Raw genomic sequence first — 26,061 nt, 5'->3', positions numbered from 1 at the left:
TAATAAATATGGAGCACTTTATTTCTACTGAGTATGGAGTGATTCTATTGGGAAGGGCCATGATAATATTACAACTGATAGTCAGTGGGTTTAAAATATCAGTAATGTGCAAGAAGATATTTCTGTGGCATTTTGTTTAGCTCCAAATGTTGTGTAAGGGCTCAATCTAAGAATGACTGAAAGCAATTATCAATGAATGACTGTTACACCAATCTTAAAGACGATGGGGCTGAAATTGCCCCTTTCCGAAAGGCACGGTAGCGCCTCCGGGTGCAAGGTTATCACGGTGCGATGTCACTGACAGCCTTGTGAGCCCCGTCCGCCCTTAATGGGGAGGGCTTTGCGCCGCTGCCATATTTTTTTTTGTCAGCTGACTTTGTACTCGGCCCGACAATGGCAGCCGTTGGTTCAGCCAGGCCGCCAACAGGCAGCCTCTTGGGTACCGGGCCGCTGGCCTGGCTGAAATCTTCCCTGATGGCCCAGTGGACGCCATGGAAGCGGCTGCAGAGTTCGCAGCGGCCTCCCCTTTAAGAGAAGGAGAGGGATGTTGTGATGTGTCAGTGCAATGCGGCACGTCCACATCACGCTGAATGACATCACCGTGCTCCCGTCCCCCTCTCTCGCCTCCGATATCGCCCGGATGTTTTTTCATGCACCAAGACCCCAATTCTGGGTCATTTAGGTTCTGCTGGGAGCTAAATTTTTATTTAATTCAAATTGTGCGCCCCAAGCAGGGTGTGGGGGCAATTTCGCCCCTGTTCGCTCCAACTGTGCAGCACTCCCTCAGTACTGGTAGAATAGAAAGTCGTGTACGGATATACGCCTCGCGTCCTGTGGGTGCTGCATCAGAAACACATGTTTGGGAAATTAGCCATTCTATTCAGACGGTGAGGAGAAAGTCCAAACGTGTTGGGAATTGGGAAAACATTAACATTTAACATTGTCCTTTAGTTCATTTGTTTAGATAGTAGAACTTTTGTTCAAACAGGAGTTGGAACTAAACTTTGGCTCTCAGATGAGAGCCAATGCAAACATTTGGTTTTACATAATATCAATACGACAGGGGTGAGTGTTCAAACTTTAGAAGTTCTGTTGCAAAAGGCCAAAAATATGAGTTGTCCTAAAGCCAAAAGCAAATATCATGATTCTGTAGAGGACTAGTGGGCTAGCCATTCCTTTCTGAAATATAGATGTGATTCTGGCATGGGATACTCCATCCACTCCCAGTCCATTGGTTTTCATAGCTATGTACTGTATTGATTTTAGGTGTGAGAGCAGTTGACAACGGAGGCAGCTCAAACCTGGAGCAGTTGGAGGGAGTTTCAAAAAAAGCTGCTCCCTGACAACAGAGGCAACACGAGCCTGGAGTCTCAACGGACCTCTTAAGGGGACAAAATGAGAAACAAAAAGTAATGACATTATGACATCACAAGAATGGAGGATGGTAATTGGTTCTTCCATATTAATTGAATCACTGGACAGGGAATGAATTTTAAAGAAAGCTAAAAAACCAATTTAAATTGCTTCAATTGCTGATTTTCTAATTTTAACTTAATTTATAATTATTTTATATATTAATTAATTTTGATTAATTATAATTAATCTTTATTATACTGATTTTACTATTGTATAGTCCTTATTGTATTATTTACAATGTAATTTCAATGTTTTTTTAAAGTTTTTTTCCGCCTGTGTCTATCTGCATGAGCATTTTGGCTGTCGCTTCAGACCCGAGCCTTTTCCCTCTTTTACACTTCCTTCTCCCTCTTTTTCTCTCTTTCTCTCCATTGTCAATATCTAATGTGTTGCAAGGCTGTTGTGAAGCGCCTTGGGACGATTTGCTACGTTAAAGGCGCTATATAAATAAAAGTTATTATTTTTACATTTTAAAACAAAGGCTACAATGTTCTTTCAGTGGGTAGATAGATTTTTAAATTTGTTATTGAGGTGTAGGCAATGCATGAAATGTTACATTTATTGGCTGTGCCTAGTTACCCGGAGAAGTTGCTAGTGTGCCTTCTCTTTGAATTGCTGCAGTCCTGTAGTGATATGCTTTCACAATGGTGTAGAGCTTATTTGATCCTGAGCTGAGTTTCCGGCTCCATATTCTCATCATTACAAAGATCATCTATTTCCAGCACCGTATCATCGCCCGTCTCTGCACCTGCCTCAGCCCATCTGCAACTAAAACCCTTATCCATGCTTTAGCTCCCTCCAGACTCGACCTTTCCAATGCGCACCTGGCCATCTTCAGATCCCCCAACCTCCATAATCTTCAAATCCAAAACTCTGCTGTCCATGTCCCATCCCACACCAAGCCCTGTTCATCCATCACTCCTGCCCTTGCTGACCTACATTGGCTCCTGATCGCCAAATGTTCAAATTTAACATTCTCATCCTTACGTTTAAATCCCTTTATGCTCATGCCCCTCCCTATCTCTGTAATCTTCTCCAGCCCTCTGAGAATTCAGCATTTCTCCAACCCTGGGCTCATACATCTCCCCCCCCGCCCCCCCCTTGCCCAACCAATGCCTTCAGCCATCGAGGCCCTAAGCTCTGGAATTCTCTATCTAAACAGCTCTGCCTCTTTCGAGCCTACCTCTTTGACCAAGCTTTTAGTCACCCTTCCTGATATCTCATTCTTTGGCTCGTCGATGATTTTTGTCTGATTATACTTCTTTGAAGCATCTTGGGACGTGGAGGTCCTTGTGCATGAAACACAAAAAGTGAGCATGCAGGTACAGCAAGTTATCAGGAAGGCAAATAGAATGTTGGCCTTTATTGCAAGGGGATGGAGTATAAAAGCAGAGAAGTCCTGCTACAACTGTACAGGGTATTGGTGAGGCCACACCTAGAGTACTGCGTACAGTTTTGGTCTCCGTACTTAAGGAAGGATATATTTGCGTTGGACGCTGTTCAGAGAACATAAGAACATAAGAATTAGGAACAGGAGTAGGCCATCTAGCCCCTCGAGCCTGCTCCGCCATTCAACAAGATCATGGCTGATCTGGCCGTGGACTCAGCTCCACTTACCCGCCCGCTCCCCATAACCCTTAATTCTCTTATTGGTTAAAAATCTATCTATCTGTGATTTGAATACATTCAATGAGCTAGCCTCAACTGCTTCCTTGGGCAGAGAATTCCACAGATTCACAACCCTCTGGGAGAAGAAATTCCTTCTCAACTCGGTTTTAAATTGGCTCCCCCGTATTTTGAGGCTGTGCCCCCTAGTTGTAGTCTCCCCGACCAGTGGAAACAACCTCTCTGCCTCTATCTTGTCTATCCCTTTCATTATTTTAAATGTTTCTATAAGATCACCCCTCATCCTTCTGAACTCCAATGAGTAAAGACCCAGTCTACTCAATCTATCATCATAAGATATCATCTCCGGAATCAGCCTAGTGAATTGTCTCTGTACCCCCTCCAAGGCTAGTATATCCTTCCTTAAGTAAGATGACCAAAACTGCACGCAGTACTCCAGGTGCGGCCTCACCAATACCCTGTACAGTTGCAGCAGGACCTCCCTGCTTTTGTACTCCATCCCTCTCGCAATGAAGGCCAACATTCCATTCACCTTCCTGATTACCTGCTGCACCTGCAAGCTAACTTTTTGGGATTCATGCACAAGGACACCCTGTGCGGAGGGGAGCGGGTAGGTCCGAGGGCCTCCTCGTAGGACTGCTCCTGGGCACGGCCAAGGGTGCCATCAGCCGGTCCAGGCAGCGGGCGGTCGAGGGGGTCGTTCAACCTGACTGCCTGCCTCTCTTCCGCTCTTACATCCGGTCCAGGGTGTCCTTGGAGATGGAGCACGCGGTGTCCACCGGTACGCTCGCGGCCTTCCGCGAGAGGTGGGCACCGGAGGGACTGGAGTGCTTCATCATGCCCGGCAACCAAATTTTAATTTGATTTTACGTTTTAAAGTTTAATTTGTTTTAATTGCCGGTGCTTTTAGTGTCCCCCTCTCCTTTTATAGGGGGCACTGGAAAAAGGAAAAATTTGTTTTTAGTGCCCAAAAAAAAAAAACCACAAAAAAAACCAAAAAAGGGCCTTGTAAATGTCTTGTGTGTGTCATCCAGGTCGGGTGGCACGGATACATGTTTTATGTTTTGCAGGTTAACTCAAAAGAGTTTCATGCACAAGGACCCCCAGGTCCCTCTGCACCGCAGCATGTTGTAATTTCTCCCCATTCAAATAATATTCCCTTTTACTGTTTTTTTTCCCAAGGTGGATGACCTCACATTTTCTGACATTGTATTCCATCTGCCAAACCTTAGCCCATTCACTTAACCTATCTAAATCGCTTTGCAGCCTCTCTGTGTCCTCTACACAACCCCCTTTCCCACTAATCTTTGTGTCATCTGCAAATTTTGTTACACTACACTCTGTCCCCTCTTCCAGGTCATCTATGTATATTGTAAACAATTGTGGTCCCAGCACCGACCGATCCCTGTGGCACACCACTAACCACCAATTTCCAAGCCAAAAAGGACCCATTTATCCCGATTCTCTGCTTTCTGTTAGCCAGCCAATCCTCGATCCATGCTAATACATTTCCTCTGACTCCGCGTACCTTTATCTTCTGCAGTAACCTTTTGTGTGGCACCTTATCGAATGCCTTTTGGAAATCTAAATACACCACATCCATCGGTACACCTCTATCCATCATGCTCGTTATATCCTACATTACATTACATTACATTAGCTGCTTTCCAATCCGCTGGTACCTCCCCAGAGTCCAGAGAATTTTGGTAGATTATAACGAATGCATCTGCTATATCTTCCGCCATCTCTTTTAATACCCTGGGATGCATTTCATCAGGACCAGGGGACTTGTCTACCTTGAGTCCCATTAGCCTGTCCAGCACTACCTCCCTAGTGATAGTGATTGTCTCAAGGTCCTCCCTTCCCACATTCCCGTGACCAGCAATTTTTGGCATGGTTTTTGTGTCTTCCACTGTGAAGACCGAAGCAAAATAATTGTTTAAGGTCTCAGCCATTTCCACATTTCCCATTATTAAATCCTCCTTCTCATCTTCTAAGGGACCAACATTTGCTTTAGTCACTCTCTTCCGTTTTATATATCGGTTTACTTTCGTAATCTATCTTTGCTTTCTTTATTGCTTTCTTAGTCACTCTTTGCTGTCGTTTAAAATTTTCCCAATCTTCTAGTTTCCCACTAACCTCGGCCACCTTATACGCATTGGGTTTTAATTTGATACTCTCCTTTATTTCCTTGGTTATCCACGGCTGGTTATCCCTTCTCTTACCGCCCTTCTTTTTCACTGGAATATATTTTTGTTGAGCACTATGAAAGCTCCTTAAAAGTCCTCCACTGTTCCTCAATTGTGCCACCGTTTAGTCTGTGTTCCCAGTCTACTTTAGCTAACTCTGCCCTCATCCCACTGTAGTCCCCTTTGTTTAAGCATAGTACGCTCGTTTGAGACACTACTTCCTTACCCTCAATCTGTATTACAAATTCAACAATACTGTGATCACTCATTCCGAGAGGATCTTTTACTAGGAGATTGTTTATTATTCCTGTCTCATTACACAGGACTAGATCTAAGATAGCTTGCTCCCTTGTAGGTTCTGTAACATACTGTTCTAAGAAACAATCCCGTATGTATTCTATGAATTCCTCCTCCAGGCTCCCCCGTGCGATTTGATTTGACCAATCGATATGTAAGTTAAAATCCCCCATGATTATTGGCGTTCCTTTTTCACATGCCTCCATTATTCCCTTGATTATTGTCCGCCCCACCGTGAAGTTATTATTTGGGGGCCTATCAACTACGCCCACCAGTGACTTTTTCCCCTTACTATCTCTAATCTCCACCCACAATGATTCAACATTTTGTTCATTAGAGCCAATATCATCTCTCACAACTGCCCTGATTTCATCCTTTATTAACAGAGCTACCCCACCTCCTTTCCCTTCTTGTCTATCCTTCCGAATTGTCAGATACCCCTGTATGTTTAATTCCCAGTCTTGGCCGCCCTGCAACCATGTTTCTGTAATGGCCACCAAATCATACCCATTTGTCATGATTTGTGCCGGCAACTCATTTACTTTATTTCGAATGCTGCGTGCGTTTAGGCCGAGCGTTTTAATACTAGTTTTTAAACCATGATTTTTAGTTTTGACCCCTCCTGCAGTCCTTTTATATTCATACATATTGTCCCTTCTTATCACCTTGTGGTTTACACTTACCCCAGTGCTACTCTGCTCTGTTGCCTCCTGCCTTTTGCATTCTTTCTTGGGGTCCTGTTCATCTGTGCTCTCACCCACTCTAAGTAGCTCAGAGCCCTCTCCTGGGTTCCGAATACTCCTCGCATTGAGGCACCGAGCTTTCAGGCTTGCCTTTTTATTACACTTTGAAGGTTCACTAGGTTGATTCCAGAGATGAGGGGGTTGACTTATGAAGGTAGGTTGGGCCTATACTCATTGGAGTTCAGAAGAATGAGAGGTGATCTTATCGAAACATATAAGATCATGAGGGGGCTCAACAAGGTGGGTGCAGAGAGGATATTTCCACTCATAGGGGAAACTAAAACTAGGGGACATAATCTCAGAATGAGGGACTGCCTATTTAAAACTGAGGCAAAGAGAAATTTCTTCTCTGAGGGTTGTAAATTAATGGAATTCTCTGCCCCAGAGAGCTGTGGAGGCTTGGTCATTGAATATATTTAAGGCAGAGATCGAGAGATTTTTGAGCGATAAGGGAATAAAGGGTTATGGGGAGCGAACAGGGAAGTGGAACTGAGTCGCTGATCAGATCAGTCATGTTCTTATTGAATTGCGGAGCAGGCTCGAGGGACCAAATGGCTCCTATTTCTTATGTTCTTATGTTTTTCTGTGTTCAAGGTGCTATATAAATGGAAGTCGCTATATATCTGTAAAAATTGCATCTGTTGTTCCTCTGGGCAGAATTTGCAATGAGGAGGTAAGTTCTGATGTTAACAGCTTACAGGCCAGCAAACTGGTTACTTTTCTCTCTGATGTAAGTGAGCGATTGCCATCTCTGGCTGGAGCCACAGTGCAAAACTAAAAAACAAAATCCTTGTATAATTTTAAATTGAATGAGAAGGCAATCTGCCTGGTGGTAATTTAGCTGGTGTGGGGTTGCGGGTGAGGGATGGACTGGTTTCCAATTTTTAATAGCAAGATGTAAGGACCATTGAAACCCTCTATGTCTGCGAGAGGCTATTACATTTCTTGCATAATAAGTATAATATTTTTACAGCTGTAAAAGATCCCTTGGAAATTAATAACAAGGGAATATACAGCCTTTTTACATCTTTTCAGTCCCTGATAGCTTAGAAAGGATGGCATTATGTAGCACTTGCAGTGACCAAAGATTGTGTCTCTGCTCTAAGATTGCACAGCCCTTCCCCACTAAACTACCAGATACCTCATCACCTGAGGTCACATTGAACTGTTTACTGCAGAATTTCCTTCCTTTTTAGACTATTGGACATAAAAGTTTAAAATGCTAAAAGTCGTTTTTATTCCCACTATTTGATACAATGTTTGAAAATTGATTTTTCAAGGTATTATTTTATTTATCTAAAAGTATTACATAACTAGTGTACTGACTTGCACTATATACTGTGGAACGTTCAACCAACTGCATGATTGCAGGGTAAATATGTTGTAATGTGCACAATTTCTTAGAAAATTGATTTAAAAGCTGTGAATAGGCTGCATAAACTACATGTAAATACTGACCGTGGGAGGGCCAGTGTTAGAAAAAAATTAGCAAATAGCAGCGGTAAGCTTTTTCTAATCTTTCTCCGCTTGTCTGGTTCCATTCTTATCTCTCTACTCGTAGCCAGAGAATCACCTGCAATGGCTTCTCTTCCCGCCCCCGCATCATTACCTCTGGCATCCCCCAAGGATCTACCCTTCGCCCCCTGCTATTTCGTATCGACATGCTGCTCCTTGGCGACATCATCCAACAACACAGCGTCAGTTTCCATATGTACGTTGGTGACGCCCAGCTCTGCCTCACTACCATTTCTCTCGCGTCTCTAAATTGTCAGACTGCTTGCCCAACATCCAGTTCTGGGTGCGCAGAAATTTTCTCCAGTTGAATATTGGGAAGACCGAAGCCATTGTTTTCGGTCCCTGCCACAAACTCCGTTCCCTAGCCACTGACTCCATCCCTCTCCCCAACTTCACTCAGGCTGAACCAGACTGTTTGCAACCTTGGTGTTATATTTGACCCTGAAAGGAGCTTTCGACCACACATCCACAGCATAATTAAGACCGCCTATTTCCACCTATGTAACATTGTCCATCTCCACCACTGCCTCAGCTCATCCGCTGCTGAAGCCCTCAACCATGCCTTTGTTACCTCTAGACTTGACTACTCCAACATCCTCCTGGCTGGCCTCCCACATTCTACTCTTCATAAACTGGAGTGATCCAAAACTTGGCTACCCGTGTCCTAACTCGCACCAAGTCCCACTCATCCATCATCCCTCGTTGACCTACATTGGCTTCCGCTTAAACAATGCCTCGATTTCAAAATTCTCATCCTTGTTTTCCAATCCCTCCATAGCCTCGCCCCTCCCTATCTCTGGAATCTCTTCCAGCCCCACAACCCCCCGAGATATCTGCACTCCTCTAATTCTGCTTTCTTGAGCATCCCTGATGACAATCGCTCAACCATTGGTGGCCGTGCCTTCTGTTGCCTAGGGCCCCAAGCTCTGGAACTCCCTGCCTAAACCTCTCCGCCTCTCTACCTCTCTTTCCACCTTCAAGACGCTCATTAAAACATCCCTCTTTGACCAAGCTTTTGGTCACCTGCGCTAATTTCTACTTATGCTGCTCGGTGTCAAATTCTTTAGCTCAAAACACTCCTGTGAAGTGCCTTGGGATGTTTTACTGCATTAAAGACGCTATATAAATACACTTTACTGTCCATGGATGTTACTATGGAAATGTGGAAGATTTTTGCAGCGCTTTGGACAGAAGCATTACCATCATGAAGTCACATAAAATGCCTTAATCGACCTCAATGGCGTCTTCTCTCCATTAATCTGACTGCAAAAACTTTCAAAATAAAAAATGACCCACTATAATGAGGTAGGTTTTGGTCTGTCCACATTTCCAGTATGTCCTGGGATGGGGGATTGGAGTGAGCGAAGTGGGGAGGGCCGATTGTGATTCTTGTGGATTCGGAAGAATATTCCTGATCTTCCTGACTCCAGAGGAATTTTTCTGTTAGAAGATTTATTTTTTTAACATATTTGGAGTTGGGGCTGATGATGAATACTGAGCTGGGAAGGCCCGCCCCCTGCCCCATTCATCAGTGACAAGTTTCTTGATGGAAACCTTCAACTGGCGTTAGGCCCTTAATATACTTACTTAAAGGACCTAACATCTGTTTTAGGCATCGGCCAGGGAAGCCTAAAAAAAGGCCCCACGAAGTTAGCTGTGGGACCAATGCCTGCACAGATTGGGTGCAGGCAGCCCCACTGATAAATTGGTTTGCTTTGTTCCTGTTTTACACCCAATAAACGGACGCAATACATTTCAATTTCTACCCCAAAGAGTAAAAGGCAAGATTTTCTTTTTACCCACTTATCTGAATTATAGAACATTTTCCAGGCAAACCAACAATTATTTTTAAAGTCTCAGATAATACTGAGTTGAAAGTCAGCTGTTCATATCTGAGGAACTGAATTAAGGCAAAGAGGGATAATAGCAGTACTGACTTATCCTTCCAACATCTGAGGGTGTAATGTATCAGGCATCATTTATATAGCGCCTTTCACAACCACTGGGCATCCCAAAGCGCTTTACAGCCAACAAAGTACTTTTTTGAAAGTGTAGTCACTGTTGCAATCTAGGAAATGTGGCAGCCAATTTGTGCACAGCAAACTCCCACAAACAGCAATGTGATGATGACCAGATAATCAGTTTTTTGTTATGTTGATTGAAGGATACATTTTGGCCAGGATACCGGGGATAGCTCCCCTGCTCTTCTTCAAAATAGTGCCATGGGATCTTTTTTAGGTCCACCTGAGAGAGCAGAAAGGGCCTCGGTTTAACATCTCATACAAAAGATGGCACCTTCGACAGTGCAGCACTCCCTCAGCACTGCACTGGAGTGCCAGCCTAGATTTTGTGCTCAAATCTCTGGAGTGGGGCTTGAACCCATAAACCTACTGACCCTATTGATTTATTGGGGTACAGGTATCAAGAGGAGAATAACAATATGGACGTGATGGGTGAGTAGGTCTTAGTGTGTGTGGAAAATGAACCCTAGAGTTTTGGATAAGAGAGAGTTTGTGAAGGATAGTGACAGTGAGGTTACTGGTTAACTGTACCAAATATACCAGCAGAAACAGAATGGGAGTGGTAATTGGTTAACTGTGAAGATAATTTAAGACAATTGACTGGAAAATACAAGTGGGGAAACTCAGAATAACTGAAGCTGCTGTCATTGTCTGGGTGCCAGCTGCCTTTCATGAACTTTTTGGCCGACTCATTGAATTCTTTGCTAATCCACCGCAGTTTGTAGGATGAAGCACTACCTCAACACCTGACGTCTGTGTTCAGTCCTTCGTAGCCCAAACCTTGTCAGAACCCACGATATTGTGTTTTGCCACATGGCCATTACACTGCTCTGAGTACTTATGTTTTAAAAAAGTATTTTGGCTGCCCATGCCTGGTAGGACATATGTAAAGAAGGGGGCTTTCTTCAATACGTTGACCAGCAGGGTGCCTCCTTGTCTGTCACGTAACTCTGGGTGCCCAAAGATGGTTCTGTGCATGGTATACATCATCAAAACCCTGGTCGCCGTTTTGGAGTGTGGGCAGGAACATCGGCAGGACCCAGGTACAGAGGAGTGGGAAGGTCGGGGCGGTTGAGCGGCGAGTGTTTGTGGCAAGATGTGGTGAATGTTTATGGCGGAGGAGCGGCGAGAGATTGTGGCGGAGGTGCGACAGATGAGGGTACGGGGCCCAGAAGAGCCGAGGGCTCAGGGACAGCACGGCCAGCCCACACTGCGATATGTATGCGTGCTGGGACCACGCAGCAGAGGAGGTCTCCAGTCGTCCTGGTTAACCCTTGCCACTAGATAAAGGCCTAGCTCTGTCAAGCCCGTGTGGTGGTTGATGTGCAACGGTCACCACATGTTAAAAAAATCCACACACAGGCATCTTCCACCCCCTCAATTGGAGTTCAGGACTGGAACATCGGGTCCTTCATCGAAACAACTGTGAACTCATGGAAGTAAGTCATCCTCGTTCGAGGGACCGCTTATGATTCTGGAGTCTGCAGCATGGTTGCGATGTTTTGTTGCTACTAACTTGGTCTGTCCATTTAAGGCCATGTTCCTATGATTTAAATAGGTCCTGAAGTCAATTTCAGGTTAATTATTGTTCCTGGAAGTTTCTCTAAAATGACAGCTCCTTGACTGATTATTTTTAACAAGCTTATACAAGTTCTTGCAAGGTCAACCAAAAGCAGTAAAGTAAACAACTGGGTTTCCTTTTTGTAATGTATGCAATAAAGGTTCAAACTGAGCACTGTTTTACTAAGCAAGGTACAACCTTGGCTCTGCTTTATTTAGGCCCAAAGTGCCTGACTCTCAAAATGGCTGGCCTTTTATACCAGAGCAGCACCATGTGCCTGCTGCTCAGTGGCCTCCAACAATGACACTATCTGGTGTCTACAAACAGCATGTAGGTACATGACAATACCCTCCTCTGAGATCTTATCACAGTCTTTCACAGGTTGAGACGGTCCGGTGCTTTACGTTCCCGGGTTGACCGTCTCAGTTCGATTCCGGCCTTGGGTGAATGTGCTGAGTCTGTTATAGCTGGTGGCTGGATGGCTGACTTGTTGGGGGGTGGCAGTGGCCATGTCAGGAATTGCAAGTCCATTTTTATTGAACAAGTCCGTGATGGAAATTTCGGGTTCACTGATTACCCTGGAGTCCACTGAAGGCTGCTGGTAGGTTGGTTGGTCGTCGATGGTTTCTTCGTCTGACTGCTCTGGCTCATCTGTGTGCATCAGCTTTGTTTGATCCATGTGTTTCCTGCAAGTTTGCCCATTCTTGGGCATAATAACAAATACTCTGTTGCCCTCCTTGGCCATGACTGTACCAGCGAACCATTTGGGACCCTGACCATAGTTCAACACATATACAGGATTATTAACAGAAATCTCGCGTGACACAGTTGCGTGATCGTGGTACCCTTGTTGAATCTCTCTCCTATATTCAACAATGATTACTTAAACCCGGGTGTACAAGACATTACTTGGTCTTAAGACTTCTTTTCATCATGAGTTCAGCAGGCGAGACCCCTGTGAGTGTGTGAGGTCTTGTCCTGTAACTCAGCATTATGCAAGACAAGCGGGTCTGCAGTGACCCTTGGGTTACTCTCCTCATGCTTTGCTTGATAATTTGTACTGCACGTTCTGCTTGCCAGTTCGACGCAGGCTTGAACGATGCTGACCATACATGTTTTATGCCATTAAGTTTTACAAACTCCTGAAACTCCTGACAGGTGAAGCACAACCCATTGTCGCTCACCACCACATCAGGCAGACCATGTGTCGCGAACATGACATTGAGATTCTCTGTTTGCCATAGACGTAGTGTATGTCATGATTATGCATTCTATCCACTTCGAATAATCATCCACCACCACTAAAAACATCTTGCCCAGGAAGGGACCTGCAAGATCTACATGGATCCTGGACCAAGGTTTGGATGGCCATGACTAGAGATGATTCCACTGGTGTTTGCTGAGCTGCATGCAGGTTTTGCACTGATGCTCAGAATCAATTCCTGGTCGCCTGGCGATGGCCTTCATCATCACTATACCGGGACACATGTACAAACTTCTCTCTCCCTTTCTTAGGCATTACAACTCGATTGCCCCACAATATGCAATCTGCTTGAATAGAGAGTTCGTCCTTGTGACGAATGCCCGGTTTGGCCTCCTCACACATTTGCTTAGGTATGGCAGACCAATTCCCTTTGAGGATGCAACCCTTTACCACCGATAATATCAGGTCCTGGCTGGTCCAGGTCTTAACTTGTTGAGCCATGACAGCGGTATCTTCACTCTCAAAAGCATCCATGATTAACATTAAATCTGCCGGTTGTGGCATTTCCACCTCCGGTGTGGGCAATGGCAACCGGCTCAAAGCATCGGCACAATTCTCTGTGCCAGGTCTATGGCAAATGACATAATCATAGGCAGATAATGTCAGTGCCCACCTTTGGATGCAGGATGAAGCGTTGGTATTGATACCTTTGCTCTCGGAAAACAACAAAATGAGCTGCTTGTGATCGGTCTCTAATTCAAACCTCAGATCGAACAGGTATTGATGCATCTTTTTAACACCGTACACACATGCTAAAGCTTCTTTTTCTACCATACTGTAGGCTCTTTCTGCTTTAGACAAAATTTTGGATGCATACGCAACAGGTTGAAGTTTCCCCGACTCATTGGCTTGCTGGAGTATGCAACCAATTCCATATGATGATGCGTCACAGGCCAAAACTAAACGTTTACATGGGTCATAATGTACCAGCAGCTTGTTCGAGCAAAGCACATCGAAAGCTCTATCTTGCAATGCGCCCCACACCCAGTTGTTGCCTTTTCTCAATAGCTTGTGCAGTGGTTCAAGTAAGGTGCTCAATTTAGGTAGGAAGTTACCAAAGTAGTTGAGTAGACTCAGGAACATACGCAGCTCCAAACGCAGTAGAACCTCTTCCAGGTTGTTCAGATGTTCCTTGGAGTCACGACCGGTGATCAGGATATCATCTTGGAACACGACGGTTCTAGGAACGGACTTCAGTAGACTTTCCATATTCCTCTGGAGCAAATTCCAAATGGGCACCTGTGGTAAATATACAATCCTTTGTGCGTGTTAATGCACGTAAGTCTCTTCGCTGTCTCGACCAACTCCTGCATCATATAGGCCGACGTCAAGTTCAGTTTTGTGAATGACTTCCCTCCGGCTAGCATCTCAAACAAGTCATCAGCCTTCAGTAACGGGTACTGATCTTGTTTCGAAACCCTGTTGATCGTAGCCTTGTAGTCTCCACAGATTTTGACTGTGCCATCACTTTTCAGCACAGGAACAATGGGGCTGGCCCATTCATTAAATTCAACTAGTGATATGATCCCTTCACGCTGGAGTCTGTCCAGTTCAATTTTGACCTTCTCCCTCATCATAAATGGCACTTTCCCGAGCTTTATGATGGATTGGTCTTGCATCTAAGTCCATGTGGATCTGCACCTTGGCTCCCGTGAAGTTGCCGATACCTGGTTCAAACAACGAGGGGAACTTGCTCAATACTTGGGCACAAGTATCTTCCTCCGACGACAACGCCTTTATGTCATTCCAGTCGCATCTGATTTTCTCCAACCAGCTCCTGCCGAGCAGCGTTGGGCCATTGCCTGGAACAATCCACAGTGGTAACTCGTGAACCGCACTGTTATACGACACATTAATTTGTGCACTGCCAATCACCTTTATAAGTTCTTTGGTATACGTGCGCAGCTTGGCATTAACAGGGCTCAGCCTGGGCCTCACAGTCTTAGTGTCCCACAGCTTCTTAAATGCCCTCTCATTCATGATCGATTGGCTCGCCCCTGTGTCCAGTTCCATCGATACCGGTATCCCGTTAAACTTCACATTAATCAAAATTGGTTTACTCTTGGTTATGAAAGAGTACAGTCCATACACTTCCTCCTCTGACATCTCGGATTGCGTATCCGGATCCGCGCTAGTCTGACTCTCATCCTCCACGTGGTGTGTTGCAGCTCGCTTGCTCATCTGCAGACACTTGGCTGGAGATGCCCCACTCTCAGACAGCCTTTGCCACTATATTACATAAATCAGCACTGCTGGTGCCAGTGATTTCCCCCACAAAGCCAACACGGAAAAGTCGGATACATTCCCGCTGGTGGACTTTAGGCAACCACATGTTTCGCGAATGCAGCCGGATAGGCCTTGCCATGTACCGCTCTGCCGAACGCCAAACCATTCGCATTTACAGTACTTGCCTAGCTTCGGTTATTCACCGACATTTGCTTTAAACTCCTAGCCGTCGTTGTACATGATTGAGTGATCTGGATGGCCCTTTTTAAATTCAACTCCTCCACCGGCAGAAGTTTGCGCAGGATCACCTCGTGGTTGATACCGATAACAAAGAAGTCCTGCAGCATGTCTGCCAACCCCGTCCCAAACTTGCACGGTCCCACTAGACGTCTCAGGTAGGCAACAAATTCCGCAGTGCTCTGGCCCTTCGATCGAACGTGTGTATAAAACCTGTATCACGAGATTATGATGCCGTTGTCTAGCTTGAGGTGCTCCCTACCAATGTACACAACTCCTCGAACGTTTTCTCTGTTGGATCACTGGGCATGAGTAGATTCTTTATCAGACCGTAGATCTTTGAACCGCACACAGTGAGGAACACGGCCCGGCACCGATTTGCATCGTTGGCCCCCTTCATTTTGTTGGCCACGAAGTACTGATTCAAACGGCTCACAAGGTCTGCCCAATCTTCTCCCTCCACGAATCGCTCTAAAAATTCAATCGTGCTCATTTTGCAAACAAAGGTTCTTATATTCTCGTCGCCAAATGTTATGTATGCAGTAAAGGTTCAAACTGAGTACTGTTTAACTAAGCAAGGTGTAACCTTGGCTCTGCTTTATTTAGGCCCAAAGTGCCTCACTCACAAAATGGCTGGCCTTTTATACCTGAGCAACACCATGTACATACATGACACTTTTAAACAGCTTTTCAAATTATTGGTTCCTTGGGATTTGTTGGTTTTATTTGCAGTGTAAGAATTGGCACATGAAACAAAATATTTATATAAATATAGGTAGCCCTGTTATCTGCTCAACACTGTGGCAAAAAAATTACAAGAGAACCCCAGTAAAAAATAGCAAACTTCAAACAAGACAAATGAGAAGTGTTTTTCAACAGAGAAATGGACATGTAGAACATTACTTTTGCCACCAATTTAACTTAAAACAAGAAGCCAGTAGTTAAAATCTCTTGTCTGGTCACCTACTAACGGTCATTTGATCCATTTAAAATAGAAAGAAGGAAATACTTGCATTTATATAGCGTCTTTCGCAACCTCTGGATGTCCCAACGCGCTTTACTACCAATGAAGTGCTTTTGCAGTGTCGTCGCTGTTGTAACGTAGGAAACATTGCAACATTTAAAATATGAATTACATAGTACCCTGATTGTATCAGTTCATAATTAGTACTCCTGGAACAAATGTCACATTTCATATTTCACAACTCATTTGAATGTTTTCTTCGTACAGTATAATGCAGAAGATAACACTAAAGCAAAATACTGTGGATCCTGGAAATCTGAAATAAGATCAAATGTTTGGTCTAAATTCAAAGTATGAAGTGATAATGGTGCTTCCTGGTTGGGGACAGGGAGATGGGGGGGGGCGGGGAGGAGCAGTGGGGAAGTGCTTGGAATGGCCAGCATGGTCAGCACCTCTGGTGTCTGCCTGCCTTTTGCTTCTGTCACACCCCTGAGCCACTCGAGCCTTCAGCGCTTTGCCAGATTTTCCATGCTTCTCTTCCCCTCTGCTAGTTTGCTGCAACCATTCACATATTTCCTCTGGCTCTCAGATATGTCCTTTGTTTCCCTAATTTCTCTCATCGTGGGTGAAAGTACAGTGGACTTGCTTCCACGAGTTCACAGGTGTTTTGATGAAGGACCCAGTATTTCAGTCCTGAACTTCAATTGAGGGTGTGGAAGATGCCTGTGCGCGAATTTTTTTAACGTGTGGTGACTGTTGCACATCAGCCACCACACGGGCTCGACAGAGCTAGGCCTTTATCTAATGGCAAGGGTTGAACCTGCCATTAGACTGGAGACCTGCTCTGTTGCATGGACCTAGTGCGCACACATATCGCAGTGTGGGCTGGCCCGTGCTGCTGGAGAGGGAGTTCTGGGTTTTTGGCTCAGCGACGATGAAGGAACGACGATATATTTTCAAATCAGGATGATGTGTGGCTTGGAGGGGAAGGTGGAGGTGATGGTGCTCCCACGCACCTGTTGCTCTTATCTTTCTAGCTGGTGGAGGTCACGGGTTTGGGAGGTGCTGCCGAAGAAGCCTTGCCGAGAACCTGCTAAAACTTTGTGGGCAGCTTTTTTCGAGGTGAGTGACAGGTGCCGTTCCTACGCCGCTGATCAGAAATTCTGGGCCATAGAAACAGAAATGTGAGGATTGTGATGAGGGTAGTGTGGTTGATGTTGTGTATATGGACTTTCAAAAGGCGTTTGACAAAGACACATAATAGACTTGTTCGCAAATCAATGGAATTAAACGGCAGTGGATACAAAATTGGCTAAGGTACTGAAAGCAGAGAGTAGTGATGAACGGTTGTTTTTCAGACTGGAGGGAAGTATACAATAGTGTTACCCCGGGGTTGGTATTAGGGCCGCTGCTCTTTTTGATATATATTAATGACTTGGACTTGGGTATACAGGGCATAATTTCAGAGTTTGCAGATGATAAAAAAAAAAACCTGGAAAGGTAAGAAACAATGAGGAGGATAGTAACAGACGTCAGGAGGACACAGACAAATAGGTGAAATGGCAGATGAAATTTAACGCAGAGAAGAGTGAGATGATACGTTTTGGTAGGAGGGCTGAGGAGAGGCAATATGAACTCAATGGTATAATTTTAAAGGGGATGCAGGAACAGAGAGACCTGGGGGAGTATGTACTCAAATTTCTAAAGGTGGCAGGACAAATTGAGCAGCCTGTTAAAAAAGCATATGGGATCTTTAGCTTTATTAGTAGAGGAATAAAGTACAAAAACAAGGAAGTTATGCTAAACCTTTAAATCAATGGTTAGGCCTCAGCTGGAGTATTGTGTTCAATTTAAGAAGGATGTCAAGGCCTTGGAGAGGGTGCAGAAAATATTTACTAGAATGGTAGCAGGGATGAGGGAATTCAGTTATGTGGAGAGACTGGAGAAGCTGGGGTGGTTCTCTGTGATCATCAAACTGTTTTACCATAACTAGCCCAATGTTGCAGCATTACAAATGTTTCCAAATTGCAATGTCTTCTGAGACTGTTTAACAGAGAAGTTTAAGAGGAGATTTGATAGAGGTGTTCAACATCAGTATGATTTTGATAATAGTAAATAAGGGGAAACTGTATCCAGTGGCAGAAGCGTTGATAACCAGAGGAAACAAATTGCTGGTGAATGGCAAAAGAACCAAAGGTGATATGAGGAATCATTTTTTTTAATACAGCAAGGTGTGATCTGGAATGCACGGCCTGAAAGGCTGGTGCAAGCAGATTCAACAGTAACATTCAAAAGAGAATTAGATAAATACTTGAAGGGAAAACAAATTACAGGGCTATGGGGAAAGAGCAGGGCAGTGGGATTAATTGGATAGCTCTACCAAAGAGCTGGCACGGGAACGATGGGCCGAGTGACCTCCTTCTGCGCTGTATCATTCTACGATTCTATGATTGAAAGTGTCCTTTTAACCGGATTGTTGTTAGGCATTTTTCAAGTGAACCTGATTTTTAAATTTGTTACTTGGGAGCAGTATATTTACACTGCAGTTACACAATAACACATTTCAACATGAACCGTGCTTGGCAAAAATCAACATAGTTAGCATATAAACAAGTGGGAGGGAGGAACACTAATTCAGAGTGCCAGAGCACTTTGGGCCCAAGTTTCGACTGAATTTGCTTCTATTTTTTTGGAGCAACTAGTTTATTTTGGAGTATCCTAGAAATGGCAATTCTCCACATTTAGCTTGCTCCAGTTTCACTGAGCTAATTTAGTTTTGTTTTAGTTCAGTTTTTTTTCTCAAAAGGGGGCATGTCCAGCCACTTACGCCTGCTTTGCAAGTTTAGACTGCAAAAAGTTACTCCAAACTAACTTAGAACGGAGTAAGTGTCCACTTTTGTACGCTCAGAAAAAACTTGTGTAGTGTTAAGAAATCAGCGCAGCTGGCCAGAGATGGGGGGGCGGGGGGGGGGGGGGGGGAAGAGAGAGCACTAAACACCTTCACTTTTAAAAATAAAGATCCATCATCAATAAATCAATAAATAAAAAATAAAAAGTTCCTACCTCAGCTACTGCAGCACCTATCCGTTCGGGAGCACCGGGAGCCCTCCAGCAGCACACGCAGCCCTGCCTGCCTGCCTGCCTGATTACATTTTCAAGTAGTCAGATGCGCGGGAAGGCAGCGACCGGATTGTGTGGCAGGCCACTCGGCCCGGGCTAGAGACGGCGAACATTGTGTCATCCCTTCGGCCAGGGATAGGGTCGCCCGGAGACAGGACGCGGTGGGAGGGCCAGGAGCTACTGCGCACGCGCGCAGACTCCACTGCGCACGCGCGCAGCTGCGGCAATCTTTTCGGCGCAGGGCTGTAGCTCCGCCCCCTGCTGGATCTGCTGCGCCATGCTGAGTGGAATGGAGGCCTGCAGACAGTCCAGAATACCGAGGTACTTTTTAGGCGCACTTTTAATTCTACAAACTCGCCGCATCTCTCGGTGGTGCGCCGTTCTAACCAACAGTTGAAACTTGGACCAAAAGACTTGGATTTAAATAGCATCTTTCACGACCACCAGACATCTCAAAGTGCTTTATAGCCAATGAAATACTTTTGGAGTGTAGTCACTGTTGTAATGTAGGAAACGTGGCAGCCAAATTGCGCAAAAGCAAACTCCCACAAACAGCAATGTGATAATGACCAGATAATCTGTTTTTTTGTTACATTGATTGAGGGATAATTATTGGCCAGGGCAACGGGGATAACTCCCCTGCTCTTCTTTGAAATAGTGCCATGGGATTTTTTTAAGTCCACTTGCGAGAGCAGATGGGGCCTCGGTTTAACATCTCATCCGAAAGACGGCACCTCCGACAGTACAGCACTCCCTCAGCACAGCACTCCCTCAGCATTGCACTGGAATGTCAGCCTAAGAACCATTTGGCTTATTTTCTTATAATTACTTTGCCTGGATCCTCAAAATTATATACAAGGGTTTGTGAATTAAGATCAGCTGTTTTTTGCATCTGGGACCATTCAGCTAGTAGACTGCATAGAGATCTTTAGAGACTGGTTCTTTTTTGACACCATTTTGGGAGAATCACAGTGGCTTTACTGTCTTTTTAAAAAAAAACCTTTCTGATCAAATAATCAAATCCATAAAACTCGATGGTATTTCGCTGAAGAATTGTGCATCCATTGATATCGCCAGGCTACCACAGCTTTTAGTCTTTTGCCATTGAGTTAAGAAAAATAAAGTTTGAGTCTTTAGAAGAGGAGCCCATTAGCCTAGAGTGTGTGAAAACTTTTCTTAGTTCCTGAAATACCAGAAAGTATAAACATTTAATTTGTCAAACTAAGCAGTTTCTGGGCGTCGGACCATGGGAGCCTGAAGCACAATCAGATATGGTTGTGGTTGAATTCCCTTCCTCGTTTACACTCGCACATTGTTAGTGCGCAGTTGGGTATGGGCTGCATATCTTTTCTTTGTTGATTATGCTGTAAAGGAGTAGAGCGCAGGTTAATCTCCATCACTATGGATGTGACTGATAACGCACCCACCATATCACACCATATCTTATTTTGCTAGGTAAAATAGTTTTTCTTATGGTATCCTTCCTCTGTCTAGACTGCTTTGTATTTGATACGTTTAGTGCCTGAGGAAAGTTAATGTAACCTTTATTCCAAAGTGAACCTCTGAAAAGCCTGGAGCTGCCACTATTGGGAGAACGAGGCACACGAAAGCATGGGCCTTACGCTAAACATCCGTAAGACAAAGGTCCTCCACCAGCCTGTCCTCGTCGCACAGCACTGCCCCCCAGTCATCAAGATCCACGGCGCAGCCCTGGACAATGTGGACCATTTCCCGTATCTCGGGAGCCTCTTATCAACAAGAGCAGACATTGACGACGAGATTCAACACTGCCTCCAGTACGCCAGTGCAGCCTTCGGCCGCCTGAGGAAAAGAGTGTTTGAAGACCAGGCCCTCAAAACTGCCACCAAGCTCATGGTCTACAGGGCTGTAGTAATACCCACCCTCCTGTATGGCTCAGAGACATGGACCATGTATAGTAGACACCTCAAGTCACGGGAGAAATACCATCAACGATATCTCCGCAAGATCCTACAAATACCCTGGGAGGACAGACGCACCAACATTAGCGTCCTCGACCAAGCCAACATCCCCAGCATTGAAGGACTGACCACACTTGACCAGCTCCGCTGGGCAGGCTACATTGTTCGCATGCCAGACACGAGACTCCCAAAGCAAGTGCAACTCCTTCACGGCAAATGAGCCAAAGGTGGGCAGATGAAACGTTACAAGGACTCCCTCAAAGCCTCCCTGATAAAGTACAACATCCCCACTGGCACCTGGAAGTCCCTGGCCAAAGATCACCCTAAGTGGAGGAAGTGTATCCGAGAGGATGCTGAGCACCTTGAGTCTCATCGCCGAGAGAATGCAGAAATCAAGCGCTGACAGCGGAACGAGCGTGCGGCAAACCAGTCCCACCCACCCCTTCCCTCAACGACTATCTGTCCCACCTGTGACAGAGACTGTGGTTCTCGTATTGGACTGTTCAGCCACCTAAGGACTCATTTTAAGAGTGGAAGCAAGTCTTCCTCGATTCCGAGGGACTGCCAATGATGATGATGTTGATGGTAGTGTGTCATTTATGCCCAAAAGTGAAACCCCTTTAAAAACATACATCTGTGTTGGATTTTCACAGTGATACACATCAAAAGTAGGTGATGTTACTAAATCCATGCAGCTGACTTGTTGTCCAAGTGAACAAGATGGGACAGCTGCCAACATCAAGCCAGCCCCATGTGACTCGAGGACAAGTACCATGTGATGCTTTTTGCCTTTTGTCAGAATGAGCAAATTCACTGGATAATAAATGTTGTAATTTTGAAATGAAGAAATTTGCATGGCCCAATAGGAGATGAATAGTTACACTGATATAAGTTTGCACATGTGTCCCGCATCGGTTCTGTGGAGAGGTGAGGGCACTCTGGGGATTGAACGAGCGATTCTGAAAGTGCTCAGAACAAAAAAAAACAGAGAAAATTGCCCGGCATTTCCTAAACAGTCCAGCCGTTTTATTATTGAAATGCTTTCCCAGATCAATATTTGAATATAAATATTGCCAATGTCATGAGACCATCTGAGGTATAATGGATAAAAGTGACTTTGAGTTGACAGTGAGTGATGTTGTGATTAAGTGATGTTGTGGAACATTGGCTCCTTGTCGTTTAGAAACCATTTATCCTACATCTGTATAGCATAACCTGTTTTGATTCATATCTGTAAGAAATCAGATGGTAGCCTAAAATGTGACCATAAGGTGTAAGCATCCACGTTTATGGTGACGTTTGTTTTTCTGCCTTGACAGGAAAAATCCGACTCTGTAGTTACTAAAGAAGAACCCCAAAGAGATCCGAGCTTACAGGATGGCTTGGATCATTCAGACTGAATTAGCACTTTTTCCCATTTGATTCATGTTATATATTCAGGCACTGAATTTCTTGTGGCAGAAACATTTGTTTCCAATATTCACTGTAACAACACGTGTTACGTTCAGCAATAAAGCTGGCTATAATTAAAGTTAATTTACTCTGGCTCGATGAGCCGGTGCAGAGAGTTCATATATATACATTCTCGAGATGTGGGCATTCCATCAAGGCCGGCATTCATTGCCCATGACCAGAGTGCCAGCAACTAGAATTCAGCTCACGATCCTCCGCATGATGGATCACCGATCTCAGGCAGCCGCTCAGCTGTGGATTTGTGCTTCTTATCAAAATCTTGTTGGTGTAATAGTGCCTCAGGGCGGCATATATCTCCCTGAGAAATTTATGAGAAATATATGTCTTGTACTTCATAAATTTTCTGCCTGGTTGTTACACACTCTGCATAGTTCCATGGGCACGGGATAAAACATTACAACTACTGTGATGCATTGCCCAATCACACAAACAGAATTTGTCCACAGGGGTCAAAAATACCTGATCCCTTTTCTACCTGGTTGTCATATGACTTTGATTATTGTCGTTCGCAGAAGCAAGGTGAAGACAAAAACTGATGAGGCATCTCTTCTAAGGCCAGACCCCGCCTCACCACCCCACCTCCCCCTCTACATACACAGTATTTGTCCACAGCAGCTGAAAATGCAACTTGAGCCCCAGGCTCCAGATAGAAGGACGGGCCTACATGGGAGAAACTTCTTGCAGGAATTTCTAACTGTAATTGTTTTTTTTTTCTAGTATGGTGACGGGGACAATGGCAGTAGGTACAATCAGACAGCGTCGAGAGATCTCTGCATCCTCCAGTGTGCCAGTACACTGGCTATAACTATTGACCTTTCCAGGTCGAGAAGATTTCTGGCTTCTTGGGGCAGAAAATCTTGCTTCTTTTTCTCATTATTTACATAATTATAAAATTCCTTTCCTGGGGGATGGGGGTTGTTCACACCGAGAGTTATCTAGAGCTGCTCATGTACAGATTCTTCTGGGCTATTTCAGAGCAGCAGTGGCAGAGGTCTGGTATGTTGGGTAAAATAAAGTCCAAGTCTGGCCAGAACTTCAATAGTGTTCCCATATCTGGAGAGATCCTTCCAATGTCTCTCGCATCCCTGGGCATGCATCATGGAAAAACCTTAATATCTGACTGGCAATCCTTCTATCGCTTCTAATCCCCAACCTTTCTGGGTCACAAACTTTCTCTCCTTTCTGTATTTTATCAGTATTACTTTGGTTGCTGTTCCTTTAATAAGAAAAATCATTTTTTGACAGTTAACAACCGTGTAAGTTCCAAAAAGCATTCAGTACTCCAAAGGGCTAATCTGTGCCGTTTCATTTCAGTGATGTGTGCCAGGGGCAAAATGCTTGCTTTGGGTGTTTTCTTTAATTGCAGTTCACTGCTGTTGCAGTGTGTGGACTTAAGGTTTCCTGCTCAATTGCTGACTTTTCCATCCTTTGCACTGTTCCTCTTCCCTATCTCTCCATTGTATTGAAGTCAAAGGATGGATTCCTTGATCAGGTGATCATTGCGAGGAAAAGTGTTCCTCGGGAGCACTTGTCAGGAGCCCACCCATTGAGCTAGATTTTGCAATCAGCCTACGTTCAAACACCCAATCAGAGAAATCACGCAGAGCTTTCATCACATTATGTGCTACTCTAGTTCATTCCTAGATCCTCAAACCTCTTATCTCCCTCACTCTCGCCCCACCCCCGCCCCCACAACCCATAGGCTTTAAAACCCGAGCTTAATTAATATTTATTTCCTGATTTACCTCATCTTTTTGTTTAAGCGCCTTGCACTTCAGCCTTGCCCTTCACTCATTTTGCAATTAAGAAATAATCAGGTGGCCCACCCACTCTGTTGGCTCATGAAACCACAGATAGGCGAAGATAGAAACTAAATAAATAAGGGAATCTCGCAATGATTTGCGTTGCAACCTTAGCAGTAGTTTCCTTCTGAGGGTGATACTGGGCCTTGCAATGAGTGACTAGTGCATCAAAAAAAGCTGACATTTCTATGTATTAGACCAATTCAGTATATTACATTATGGTGAGCTTGTACATTTTCTGGAATGCTTCACCAAGTGTCTGGCTTAGAACATAAGAGCATAAGAACATAAGAACTTGGAGCAGGAGTAGGCTATTTGGCCCCTCGAGTCTGCACCGCCATTTAATACGATCATGGCTGATCTGATCATGGACTCAGGTCCACTTCCCTGCCTGCTCCCCATAACCCCTTATTCCCTTATCGGTTAAGAAACTGACTATCTCTGTCTTAAATTTATTCAATGACCCAGCTTCCACAACTCTCTAAGGCAGCAAATTCCATAGATTTACAACCCTCTTAGAGAAGAAATTCCTCCTCATCTCAGTTTTAAATGGGTGGCCCCTTATTCTAAGATTATTCCCCCTAGTTCTAGTCTCCACTATGAGTGGAAATATCCTCTCTGCATCCACCTTGTCAAGCCCCCTCATAATCTTATATGTTTCGATAAAATCACCTCTCATTCTTCTGCATTCCAATGAGTAGAGGCCCAACCTACTCAACCTTTCCTCATAAGTCAACCCCCTCATTTTCGCTTAACAACATGGAGTTCTCACAACATTTTCTTCTGTAATATGATTTCTATTTCAACAACAATAACAGCTTCCATTTATATGACTTCTTTAATGTAGTAAAATGTCCCAAGGCACTTCACAGGTGCGTTATCAAACAAAATTTGACACCGAGTCACAAAGAGCTAATAGGACAGATGATCAAAAGCTTTGTCAAAGAGGTAGGTTTTAAGGAGCGTCTTAAAGGAGGTGAGCGGTAGAGGAGCGGAGAGGTTTAGGGAGAGAATTCCAAAGCTTCGGGCCTAGGCAACAGAAGAAACGGCCGCCAATCGGGGAGCGCTGAAAATCTGAGGTGCACAAGAGGCTAGAATTTGAGGAGCGCAGATATCTCGGGGAGTTGTGAGGCTGAAGGAGATTGCAGAGATAGGGAGGGACGAGGCCATGGAGGGATTTGAAAATAAGAATGAGAATTTTAAAATTGAGGCGTTGCTTAACCGGGAGCCAATGTAGGTCAGCGAGCACAGGGGTGATGGGTGAGCGGGATTTGATGCGAGTTAGCATTTAAAATTCTGATGGGTTTAGACAGGTTAGATGCAGGAAGAATGTTCCCAATGTTGGGGAAGTCCAGAACCAGGGGTCACAGTCTAAGGATAAGGGGTAAGCCATTTAGGACCGAGATGAGGAGAAACTTCTTCACCCAGAGCGTGGTGAACCTGTGGAATTCTCTACCACAGAAAGTTGTGGAGGCCAATTCACTAAATATATTCAAAAAGGAGTTAGATGTAGTCCTTACTACTAGGGGGATCAAGGGGTATGGCGAGAAAGCAGGAATGGGTTACTGAAGTTGCATGTTCAGCCACGAACTCATTGAATGGCGGTGCAGGCTCGAAGGGCCGAATGGCCTACTCCTGCACCTATTTTCTATGTTTCTATGTTTCTA

General features: G+C 44.7%; 1 long non-coding RNA gene across 2 annotated transcripts in view; it reads left to right on the top strand.

Moving 5' to 3' along the window:
• LOC139226780 (uncharacterized) overlaps positions 1–25,750 on the top strand; it is a 47,454-nt gene extending 21,704 nt beyond the window's left edge. Inside the window, exons 2-4 of one of the 2 annotated variants that reach the window (XR_011587314.1) lie at positions 1,267–1,444; positions 6,866–6,944; positions 22,439–25,750. This is a non-coding gene — a long non-coding RNA (uncharacterized lncRNA). Of the gene's footprint in view, positions 1–1,266; positions 1,897–6,865; positions 6,945–22,438 lie in introns of those variants that run through there. The other variant, XR_011587313.1, reaches the window with a different exon arrangement.
• Positions 25,751–26,061: the final 311 nt, after the last annotated feature.

Source organism: Pristiophorus japonicus, chromosome 16 (assembly GCF_044704955.1).
Source record: "Pristiophorus japonicus isolate sPriJap1 chromosome 16, sPriJap1.hap1, whole genome shotgun sequence".
In the NCBI taxonomy this organism is placed as follows: domain Eukaryota; kingdom Metazoa; phylum Chordata; class Chondrichthyes; family Pristiophoridae; genus Pristiophorus; species Pristiophorus japonicus.
Note: the sequence above shows the minus strand (reverse complement) of the source record. Positions and strands in the feature narration are given on the sequence as shown.